At 44.9% G+C, this 11,515-nt stretch overlaps 2 long non-coding RNA genes across 2 annotated transcripts in view; one reads left to right on the top strand and one right to left on the bottom strand.

Annotated features, from left to right (window-relative positions):
- The window catches only part of LOC106146880, a 5,158-nt gene extending 4,192 nt beyond the window's left edge, over positions 1-966 (bottom strand). Inside the window, exon 1 of the long non-coding RNA XR_001231492.1 lies at positions 188-966. This is a non-coding gene — a long non-coding RNA (uncharacterized LOC106146880). The remainder of the gene's footprint in view (positions 1-187) is intronic.
- Positions 1-11,515, top strand: part of LOC106146881 — an 18,361-nt gene that overhangs the window by 3,110 nt on the left and 3,736 nt on the right. The window lies entirely within an intron of this gene.

Here is an 11,515-nt window from a genome sequence, read left to right as displayed (position 1 = left end):
AAAAAAAAAAAAAAAAGAAAATGAGCAGGCCTCAGAATGTGAGCTCAGTGAGTCTGGGTTTAATCCAAGTCTTGGCCCTGCTCTCTACCAAGCGGGCCAGCTAGGGCAAGCTGCTTCACGTTCGCACGCCCCTGTCCCCATTTGTGGGCGGAGAGAGAAGAGAAGTGACGGAGATAAAAACACTTACCTTGCAGTTTGTACCAATGTTTTCACGCCGTAAATATTTGCTTAGTGTTTTCGCGCTGTGCACTTCGATTCAGAGGGGAATGAGACAAGGAACTGGCCCTCTAGGGCTTATATTCTCATGCAGACTCGTGATCGTGCCTCTTAAGGGTGCGTCGTGGACTCGGTGGGGACTTTCGTCTGAGTGACCTCAAGTCTTCACAGCAGAGGTATCACCGCTCGGGATTCCCGAGTACTCGCCGTTCCTGCTCTGACTGGCCGGTGACGCAGTAGTAACTCTTTCAATAAAGATTCCTCGAGGGCGTCGCATATGTGAGGCGGTGTGAATTCACACTGGCGTGGGGGAAGTCTGCGGCATTAACTGGATTTCCTCAGAGCGGGGTGGTTGCTTCCCCACTGCACTCGGAGGACGCTGCGACCTGCGGGGGCTGGGAGCTGGTGCGGTCGCTGGTGCGAGTGCGCTCGGAAGGCTGAGGAAGCTGGAGAGCAGCGTCCAAAGGTGACAGTGAAGCCCGGGGCTCTTCGGAGACTGGGACACGGCCTCCTTTCCCGTTTCTGCTCTGTCCAGGCTGCCAGCCTATTGCTGGTGTCACCACATCCAGGGCGGGTCCTCTTCCCCCGCTTTCTGGCCTCCGTGTCATCAACCACAGACACACCCCAAACTGTGCGTTACTAATCCATTCAAGCCGACATGTCATGATGTACACTCCCACCAATCCGGCTATATTGCTCTTTTGTCGCTTACACTTTTGGTGTCATGTTGTGAACTCTTAGCCAGGCCAGGTGTCCATTCCTGCAGTCCCAGCACTTGGGGAAGCTGAAACAGAAGGATCGCAGGTGCCAATCCAGCCTGGACGAAGAAGCAGCCTTCTCCCCCGTTTTGCTTGTTTTCTGTTTTTGCACTTGTCCGTCTCCACGATCCCTTCCATGGTGAGCTGGGGGAAAACGCAGTTACTAAATCAAGGTCTCAACAGTGTGAGGCTCCGGGTGTGTCCCGGGAGTCCCTATCCGCTGTCCCGGGAGTGACAGCGTCACACAGAGAAGCTGCAGTGCCTTACAAGGGCCGTCTCCTATACAGTGGCAGTCACATTACTCAGCTGCATGACATTCAGTCTGTGTATTCATTGAGAAGCTGCATGAGACATGTTTCTAAAGAGTCGAATGGAAGATAAAGGATCTTCATAGGTACCTGTCACACCGCAGGCTCCAGTCCTCCCGTGCATTCTCTCACTTAATCTTCACCGCAAGGATGTGATGCAGAAATTATGTTCATTTTATAGAAGAAGGAAGTGGGGTTTGGAGGGGTTAAACCCCAAGGGCACTTCACAAGTAAGTGTGTTTTTGAGGCTGTCGGACTGCTGTAACAAAGAGACCACAACGTATAGTGACTTAATTAATGGTCATTTCTACTCTCTGCAGAAGCACAGTATGGGGCTCTCAAGCTGTTGGAGCAGTGGTGCTCCACGAGGTAATTCCCGAATCTGGGCTCCTTTTGCCTGGCCGCTGCCACTTCCGTTTACCCTGAGTGACCAAAGCCAGGCCACTGCCATGGCCGGCCCATAGGAGGAGGGAAGGGCACCTTAGGACAGTACTTGTGCCACAGGAGATGCCCAGAAATCATGAGCCCCTTCTGTACTCACAGACCTCTGATCTACTCAGCTGCATGGCCACATCTACCTTCAAAGGAGGCTGGGAATGTGCGCACAGCCGGGCAGCTATGAGCCTGGAAAAACTCCAGGATTCTGTTACTTAGCAGACCTAACGCGACCATGAACTCTACAGCAGTTTCTCGTTTCTGGCACAGCCAGAGAGTGATGAAGGAGGAATTCAAACTCAGGTCTGCAAAATACACTTCCACGTCACTGGCTCTTAGATTTCAGAGCCAGAGCACTAGAACTCTCTATTTGCCCCCAATGCAAAATAATAAGCAAACAAAAAAAGTATGTTTTTATTGTTACAGTTCAATCTGCAGTTGGAATTGTTTGTCGAGTACTCAGAAACATAGGGATTTTTTTTTTAACTTTTCTTTTTACAGATGCCAGTTTTTTTTCCACTTTCTTGGAAACAGGCCTGGCCTTATGGGTCATGTGAGCTGCTTGTTTAATAAGATGCAGAGGAAGAAAAGCAGCCGCTTCATAAAGAGGAAAGCTGCTATCCCCTTGGCACATCTATAAGACAAGATGTTTTGAAGCTGGTACAGTACGGCAGCACATAGGTTCCACTAAAGTTGGCTGAGGCAGGAAGAGTCCACTGGAAAGAGAACGAAAGATCCACGTACAGTTTCTCTCCCCATGCCCTTTCTGAGAGAGGTCCTTGCAATGAGATTCCAGGCTGAAAAACGGAACAAATCCTGTGTTCATATTGTTTTGGCAAAGGAATAGTGATTAATTTCTTTTTTTAAAGAAGGGGGAAACCCTTCTAGTTCAGAGCAAAAAAGGTCCATTTTAAACCGCTGTTTCTATAATGTGCAGTCTTTGCTTGTTTTTTAATCTCTGTAAATTCTTCTTTAGAGTGCAGGGTCGGGCTGAGCCCCTGGGTCCTCTTCAGCAGGCCGCTGCCCCGCGAAGCTCACACATCTCTTTCCTCCACACCAGCCCCTGAAGCACAGCCGTCCGACCAGTCACCAGCAATCCCTCCCGCTCTTTCACCCGGCTTAACTATCTTAGTCCCTGAAATCTGGTTTTCTTGATCCTTGATCCGATCGCTCCAAAATGCTTTCTGAAAACTTGCTGAAGATTAAAGGCCAAATTCAACACTTGTATCTTTTTGGGGGATGTGGGGATTGAGACGGGGTCTCACTATGTAGTCCAGACTGGCCTCAAGCTTCGGTTGAGCCTCCTGCCTCAGCCTGTCAAGTTCTGGGATTACAGGTGTGTGCTACCACACTCAGCAATGCTTGTATCATTTCTTTTCTTCTCCTTCTCCTTCTGCTTCTCCTTCTCCTTTTCCTTCTGCTTCTCCTTCTCCTTCTGCTTCTCCTTCTGCTTCTCCTTCTTCTCCTTTTCCCTTTGCCCTTCCTCCTCTTCCTCCTTCTCTTCCTCCCCTCCCCCACCCCCTTTCCTCCTTCGTCTTCTTTTGGTACCGGGAATCTTAAGTCAAGATCTTCCATTTACCAGGCAGGCACTTGTGATTTTTTTTTTTTTTTTTAACACAAGGTCTTGCTCTGTAGCCCAGGCTGGTCTTGCACTCATGGCAATCCTCCTGCCTCATCCTCTTGAGTGCTGGGATTACAGTGTGTACCATCATGCCTGGCCTCTTGTACGCTTTCTGATGCCCTTTGTAGCCTAGTGATCTACTTATTTATTTATTAAACAGTCTTTGTGTCAGACCTGAACTCAGAAACACCTTTTGTCTTGGCCCCTCTGGGCCACCTTAGACAGCCCATTCCCCTCAGGATTGTCCCTCCCACTGCTCCAACCTCCTTCTCTCATCAGACCCATCTGCCCTTTGGGCTCCCTCTGTCTGATGAGGTCAGGCCTTCTATTTCTAAGGTGTCTCCAACTTAGCATTTCTGTTTGCACGGCCAAGTGTGGCGGTGAACACAGCTTTCTCCCGAAAAGCCGGCTCCCTCTCTAACCTTCCTGGCTCTGTCACTGTCGATGGTAGCAGCGTCCTCCACAGCCTTGGCTTGGACCCTCCATGAAGTACGCTTGATTGCTGGACCCGCACTGCCTTCTCTTTGGTTCCTAGCCCCACATCAGAGGAGAGAGTGGGTGCCCTCAGCTTGGCCTTCCTGGCGTCTCTCTCGTTCTTCTTTTCCATCATTTCCATTTATCTGCTGCCACTGTGCTCAGGGATTTAGATCACAGGGCACATGAACTTGCTACCTTGTCTCCTGCATCAGATCTTGCTCACTACCCTGAACTTTATTTTTACCTGAGTCTATTCTGCACTCTGCTGCCACATGAGCCAATCTTTATAAAACACTACTTCAATCTCCTGGGTGACAAAAGCCCAAATACTTTATGTTTAATCTCCACTGATCCTAGATGTGCTTCTAACCTCTGAGCAAACACAAGTTTGTCATCCCATCTCCAGTCCATCAAATTTTTTTCCATATCTGCAGCTCCTACCATAGTTCAAGGGACCAGCCCCTCTTGCCTGGAGCATTACCATTGCCTCCTTTTTTTTTTTTTTTTTTTTTGTGGTACCGGGGATCGAACTCATAACCTTGCGCTTGCCAGGCAGGCGCTTATGCCGCTGAGCTATATCCCCAGCCCCTACCATTGCCTCCTTTGTAACCAGCATCTCTGCGTCCGTTCTTGTCTCATTCCAGTCTACTCTCTGCATGCAGAGCGGAGGGGTTTATGGGAGCTGTTCTCCCAGGAAGCCCTGTCCCCCATGTTCACAGCTTCATGCTCTCCCGTTCCTCACAGGGTCAGAGCGCTCTGCAGCTCACCTGAGCCAGTCAGTGTAGAATGCAGTAGAAGTAGCACTCTGCCAACCCTGGGAGCAGAGCTGTGAAAAGGATCAGTAGTTTCTGTGTCCTCCTAGAAGCCCCGGCAATCAAATGAGAGGCCTGCCCATCTTGTTAGAGAGGTCACATAAGACAGACCCTGAAACTGCATGAAGGGGTGGGGGCAGCCATGCCACTGGGCAGCAGAGGTCACTGGTCCTGTCATCTCTGCCAGGGTACTAGAGAAATGATTGTGCCCCTGTGACTACATCAGGTTAGTCAAGCCTTCGGATAAACTGCAGTTCCAGCTGACACGACATAAGCGGAAGAACCATCCAGCCAAGCCCTGTCAATGTACACAACCGTGAGAGAACAGAATGGCTGCTTTTTTTTCTTTTTGCCTTTTTTGAGGCAGGGTCTGGCTACGCAGTTCAGGCTGGCCTTGAGCTCACTTTGTAGCCCAGGCTGGTCTCAAACTTGCAACGACCCACCTGCCTCAGCCTCCCGAGTGCTGTGATTACAGGTATTCAGAAAACCAGAAAACCACTAAGTTTTTAGATAGTTTGTCCTGTGTCCACAGAACTGTAACACTCAAGTCCAAGGCTTCTTGAGTGAACAAAGCTCCGGCTACCTCATATTCCATTCCACTCATTCCAAACCTGCTGTGCCAGCTCCGCCTGTTCCACAGACAGGCCCTCTGCCCAGGAGGTAGTGGGCCTGCCCAGAAGGCCTCCTGGAGAGTCTGTGGGGAGCTGCCTGCGCCCTGGCCCCCTGCTCCTCCTCGCTCTCTGTTATGCCATTTTACTTGCTTCAAAGCAACTGGCACTCCCTGAAAACAAGTCCGTGGGTGCTTGCTTACTGCGGGCCTCTCCTCCCCACTCCTAGAGCGTACCCTTCACACCGGCAACGCCTTGTCTGCCTACTGATCCACGCGAAGTTCTACCTTAAGGCTAAGGATGCTCATGCTCGGGGCCCTCATCTGCACGCGCCTCTTCCAAAGCCCCCTGTTTAATTTTGTGTTAGGAATTTAGTGTCCTTTTTCTTAAACAAGGTGCCTCAAATTGCTTAGCCTTCAGGTCCCTGTCAAAGATAAACAGCCAGAACAGTTAAAGCAGTGTGATGTTATGATAGATACATTTTATTTATTTGTTTGTTTGCTTTTTCTTTTTGAGACAGGGTCTTGCTATGCAGTTCAGGCTGGCCTTGAGCTCACTTTGCAGCCCAGGCTGGTCTCGAACTCGCAATGATCCTCCTGCCTCATCCTCCTGAGTGCTGGGATTACAGGTGTGCACCACCATGTTGGCACTTTGCCAAGACCATGCCCAACCTTGAGCCATTCCTTGCTTAGTGGTCCCAGTGGTCTTTGAAGGGCTCCTAGGGAGGCCAGTAGGGTTTTATATTTGGAACCCGATGAGTAAAAACAACAGAATGTTACACCTCCTCCAAAATCAAATAAAACCATAGAAATACGAAGAAAGAAGACAACCTCTTTGTCTTATAAGAGACAGGTCAGATAATAACAACATAAATTATTAGCTCATAAACTTTGTAAGGGAGGCTCTATAGTAATTCTTCAAAATTACTTGGCATAGGGGCATCGACTACAAGATTATACCTCCAAAGATCACGTGACGGTGATCGCTAATTTGGCAATAATGGTGGCGGTGATATTGATGGCGACGTAAAGCAAACTCGTCTTGTAAGAGGGATGAGGCGTTGGCGTTGTTTGATAGGGTCCCCCACGGACGGAACTCATTCTGTCACTGATTTTCATGTTAGCGACACTGAAGGAAACCGTTTTCCCAAAAAGAAGGCCAATTTATACTTCATACTTTTAAAAGAGCGGTTGCATTTTCCCTGAAGCATAGTGGAAGAATCTTATTCAAACAATGTACTTCTAGAAGTGAAAGTACTTTCAGGAAGAGAGGAGGAGCTATTGTTTCCTGCTGGCTTCAGGCCTCTTTGTCTTCCTCTTTGTGTATGTTTTGTAATAGGCAGAATGGCAGTCCTTTGGTAGAAGTTAGAGTTATAGCCCTAAAAACTCTACTCAAACACAATACTTTATTTCAGTGTAGACTCACTTCCACTTACTTTTTTTCCCCAGGCTTGTTACTGCTTTCTCTTTTAGCTTGCCCTGGGAAATGACATTTTGGGTCTCTCTTGCCCTCTATTGAATTGTTCTGGTAATAACAATAACTAGCAAAATGCTACTTCTCTAGCATGTGGGCAAAGACATAAATATTTGATCTCAGACCAGTGATGTGTGTAATTGTCACTATAGAGAAAATCTTTGATGGCTGCCCAAATCTGGGGGCCTCTTAAAGTTTAATTTTTGGATCTTTTCTCTATGTATAAACCTCGGAACATTTAGAGTGTATAAATTAACCCTTCCAGTGACTAACTACCCTCCATCTCCTATGGACGGGAGCAGGAAGAAACATACTCACCCACGGGAACAGGACTTAGATGGCAACTCCTTCAGTGAACGCTGAAAACTTCAGGAAAGATGAAGCAAGAGAAATCGTGAATATCTTCTGTAGAAATCATTAAAAATAGGGTGTACACGCATTGGTCTGCACATCTTTTCCCTATTACTAATGCTGAATTTTTTTTTTTTTTTTTTTTTTTGCGGTACCAGGGATTGAACTCACAACCTTGCGCTTGCCAGGCAGGCGCTTATGCCACTGAGCTAAATCCCCAGCCCCTGTAATGCTGATGTTTAAGAAAAATCATAGAAAAGTATTATAGAAAAATAAATATGAACACAGGAGAGACATGAAAGCAATTAGGCTATTAGATTAGCAATTAGATTAGCTTGCCTTTATGAACATTTTAAAAAGCTGAGTAGAAGTGGGCAGAATGGGTGGTTTGACGGCAATTAAGTGCTGTTCATAGACTGTACTTGCAGAGTTCCAACCGTACAAAGAAAATGTAAAACAAATGTTCTCAGGGCAACAACAGAAGTGTACGTGAAGCTTTTCCTTTAGTATTTACATCACAGTGTAAGTGGGATCTAGCTACCGGTTGACTCATCTCATTATATCCAGATGAATGAAGTACTAAAGAAGTAGATAATCCTGAAGCTTAATTTTATACATTAGCTTCAAAGTCACTCAGCTGCCATCAAAGCTACTATGGTAACAACATTGACGGATTCATCTTCCGCCTCTTCCTGTTTCTTTCCTTCTCTGATAGGGTCAGGCCTGAGTCCTAAAGAGACAAGCAGTTTAGGATAGCATAAATGCAAGTGACCCAAGAAGTTAGATACACATTTGTTCCCGCAGATAATTCAGGATTTACTAAAGGGTCAATGTAAAAACAATCTAGGGAGATTTTTAGAAATCTAAGTCTCGCATTTTCTTGTTGGCATGTATCATACAACTAATTCCCCACAGGGGATTAGAGATTAAAGGTTGAAAGGATAGTTGAAGAAACTAGACTCTAGAATCAAGTGATCCAAAAGTCTAGTACAAGTCATGTCACTTCATTGCTGGAAGATCTTAAGCAAGTTCTTAAATTCTCTAGGCCTATATTTCCTCATCTGTATGATGAGAAAAATAAAACTTCATGAAGTTGTTCTGAAGATTAAATGAGATAATAGTTGTAAAATATTAAGGAGCAAAGTGGACAGAACTGACATTTGATTAATATTAGTGGTTATTAGAATCTTCACAATGACTATAATTATCAACATTTTATCATCTTATCATTAATAATACAGATAAGAATAACAGTCTTTTTTTTTTTTGTCTTTTTGAGACAGGGTCTCACTATGCAGTTCAGGCTGGCCTTGAGCTCACTTAGCCCAAGCTGGTCTCCAACTGGCAACGATTCTCCTGCCTCAGCCTCCAGAGTGCTGGGATTACCGGAGTGCGCCACCACGCCCGGCCTGAGAGTAACAGTTTTAACAGGGAACATTTTTCTAGGTATTTTCTGGGAAAGAAAGCAAAGAAGGGCTGTTCCCCTGAGTTCTGCGCGTTCTCCTGTCCTGACTGCTGTTATACATTCCCCCAACTCAGTGTCCCCTTTGAGGCTGTGACGCAGGATAGTTAAAATCCTGCAGCGCTCCTAGGCATTTCTGCATGGACGCCATCGTGATCCCACGCCTATGGCATGTTTCCTAAGCAGGGTACAGTAGAGCTATTCTGGCAGTTAATTAGTGTGCGCCAGGGAAGCCTTGAGCTGTCAGTGAGGCAGATCTCACTGTCAGTTATGAGCAGTCTTGGTTCGGGCCAAAATTTAGCACGAAGGATTTATCTTTTAAGTTTGTCACACAGAACACTTCTGTATAACCCTCTGCCCCCAAAAACAGGCAGGATGAGATTTACATTGTCTACGCCCATGCAATGGACAGTAAGGAGTGATTTGGTTCAAATACAGGAATTTGCATATTGAATATAAGGGGTTATTTTTCTTTTTTTTGTAATTTTTAAAAAGCCCACTATTATCTCTGAAAATGAATACATATCATACTAAACCATTGGAAGTGGGTAATACGGTGTTAGGTTTTATATCTAGATGTCCCTCCACTGGAGTGTGGTGGTGCATACCTGTAATCCCAGCACTAGGGAGGCTGAAGCAGGAAGATTGCCACAAGTTTGAGGTCAGCCTGGGTTATAGGAGCGAGTTCAAGGCCAGCCTGCACTGCATAGAAAGAGCCTGCCTCAAAAAAGAAAAGGTGTCTCCCCGCCCCCCATGCAAAGCCTTGTGCAGTCACAGGTGGGGCTTTTCAGAGGTAATTGGATCTGGGGTGTGTAATAGTGAGATTAAGGATGTGATGCTGGGATTAATGGTGCGATGCTGGGATTACGGGTGCCCCACCCTGGGTGTAAGTAGATGGAGTGTAAGGGACAGAAAGAGGGCTGTTGTGGCCACTTCACTGCTGGATGCCTTCTGCCTGTCTCGCTTTGCCATGGACTGTTTCTCCTCTATCCCAAGAGCCACTCTGCCTTGGAGCCAACCGAGTATGAAATGTCCACAAACTGATTGCTAAATAAACCTCTCCTCCTTTAACTTTGGGTATGGGGAGTTTTGCCTCCACAATGAGAAAAGTAACTAACACATGGGGTATACCAGGAAAACAAATACCAAGAAAACAAATCCTTCTGCCATCCCAGCCCTGGTATTATAGTTTTGTTTCTCAAAAATAAATATTTTTATCATTTCCTTTTACTACTATGGTAAAGGTAATCATTTAATCAGAATGCTTTCTTTGGGAATTTTCTTGGGGTTCCAGGGAACAGGGTGCTGAATATCAGAAGACCACTCCCCATCAGATTAAAAAAAAAAACATTGCTTGGCCATTCTAGGAACGTTAAGAAGCCAAGTCAAATACTTTGTGCTGACAGTCTCTGAAGGAATGATCCTAATGATTCTAAGGATTTCACCATCATAAAAGGACCCTGGAAAAAGCACTAAAGATCTTTGGATCTGGACCTGGACATTGATCTTGGATTTGGAACTAGCTTTAACTTATCATGTTAATTCGGGTAAATTTGAAGAATTTATTGTAGTTTATATGTGTAGCTCCAAATGCAGCTTAGCTCTATAGGCATAAATAAACACACATGGAAGAATATTATATATATATATTTTTGTTGTTTATTGTTTTTCTTTTTGAGACAGGGTCTCACTATGCAGTTCAAGCTGGCCTTGGGCTCACTTTGTAGCCCAGGCTGGCCTCGAATCACAACGATCCTCCTGCCTCAGCCTCCCGAGTTGAGTGCACCACCATGCCTGGCTTTTCTGCTTTTATTTTTTTTCTTGAGTGTTATATTTTTAGTATCTGTTTATTATTTCTCAGCTAAATATAAACAAGAATAGTGCAATTCTTGAGTTGTTCTACATTAATTTATTCTGCAAAATCTGCTTTCCCTGGGTAATGACTTTTAGATAGCTAGAAATTGAGTATGATGTTTTGGTTAATGTCTTCGAATTCATTGCTACTTGCCATGTTTAGTTGGTTGCATTGTTTTTTTCAGTTTTTTTTTTTTTTTTTCTGGTACCGAGAATCAGACTCATGACCTTGTGCTTGCCAGGCAGGTGCTGTGCCGCTGAGCTAAATCCCCAGCCCCTGTTTTTTTCAGTTTGACTCTCAGGGTGATAGAGGTAAAATGATCAGTGTTTCTTGCTCATAAATACTTTTAGTGGTGAATGCTTATAATCCCAACACTCAGGAAGCTGAGGCAAGAGGGTCACTGTGACTTTGAGGTCAGCCTGACTACATAGTAAGACTTTGTCTCAAAAAAACCGTATCTGTGCAGATCAGATGTCAGAAATTACAACGGATGGAAAAGTGTGGGTTTTAAGTAACTGGCTGTATCTTACAATTCCATTACTGACAAGTTTTGCATTTTCTTCTGCTACTGTATTACTGTTTACGATCTTTTTATTTCAACTTGAAGTACTCCTTTTAGCACTTCTTAAGGCAAATTTGATGGTGAACTCTCTCTGCTTTTCTTGGTTTGGGAATGTCTTACCTCCCCTTTTATGAGGTTGTGTTTTGAGTATAGTATTCTTGCCTGCAGCTTTTGCTTGCAGAACATTGAATATATTATCCCACTCTCTTCTTTTTATTTATTTATTTATTTTAAAGAGTAAAAAAAGGATAACATAATAATGGGGGGGCTTAGCAAATTACAGACAAAGTGGTAGGAAATTATCAATGGTTACTGTTTCATGTATTGTTATCTACAAGATAGTTTCTCAGGAAAACAAATAGACAAATAATAGTGAGTTACAGACAGAAGAGGTAGGAGATTATCAATAGGTGTTGTACTATACTTTGGTATCTTCAAAGTGGCTTCTAAAGAAAATAAATAGAACTATACATGAGTGACCAGTTGAATAATCATTAACTATTCTCAATGGTTGTTGTAGGAAACACATAATAATAAACATACATCCATTTATGAAATAGCATAGGAACAATACAAG

Source organism: Chinchilla lanigera, unplaced genomic scaffold (assembly GCF_000276665.1).
Source record: "Chinchilla lanigera isolate Chin_1 unplaced genomic scaffold, ChiLan1.0 scaffold00099, whole genome shotgun sequence".
Classification (NCBI taxonomy): Eukaryota; Metazoa; Chordata; class Mammalia; order Rodentia; family Chinchillidae; genus Chinchilla; species Chinchilla lanigera.
Note: the sequence above shows the minus strand (reverse complement) of the source record. Positions and strands in the feature narration are given on the sequence as shown.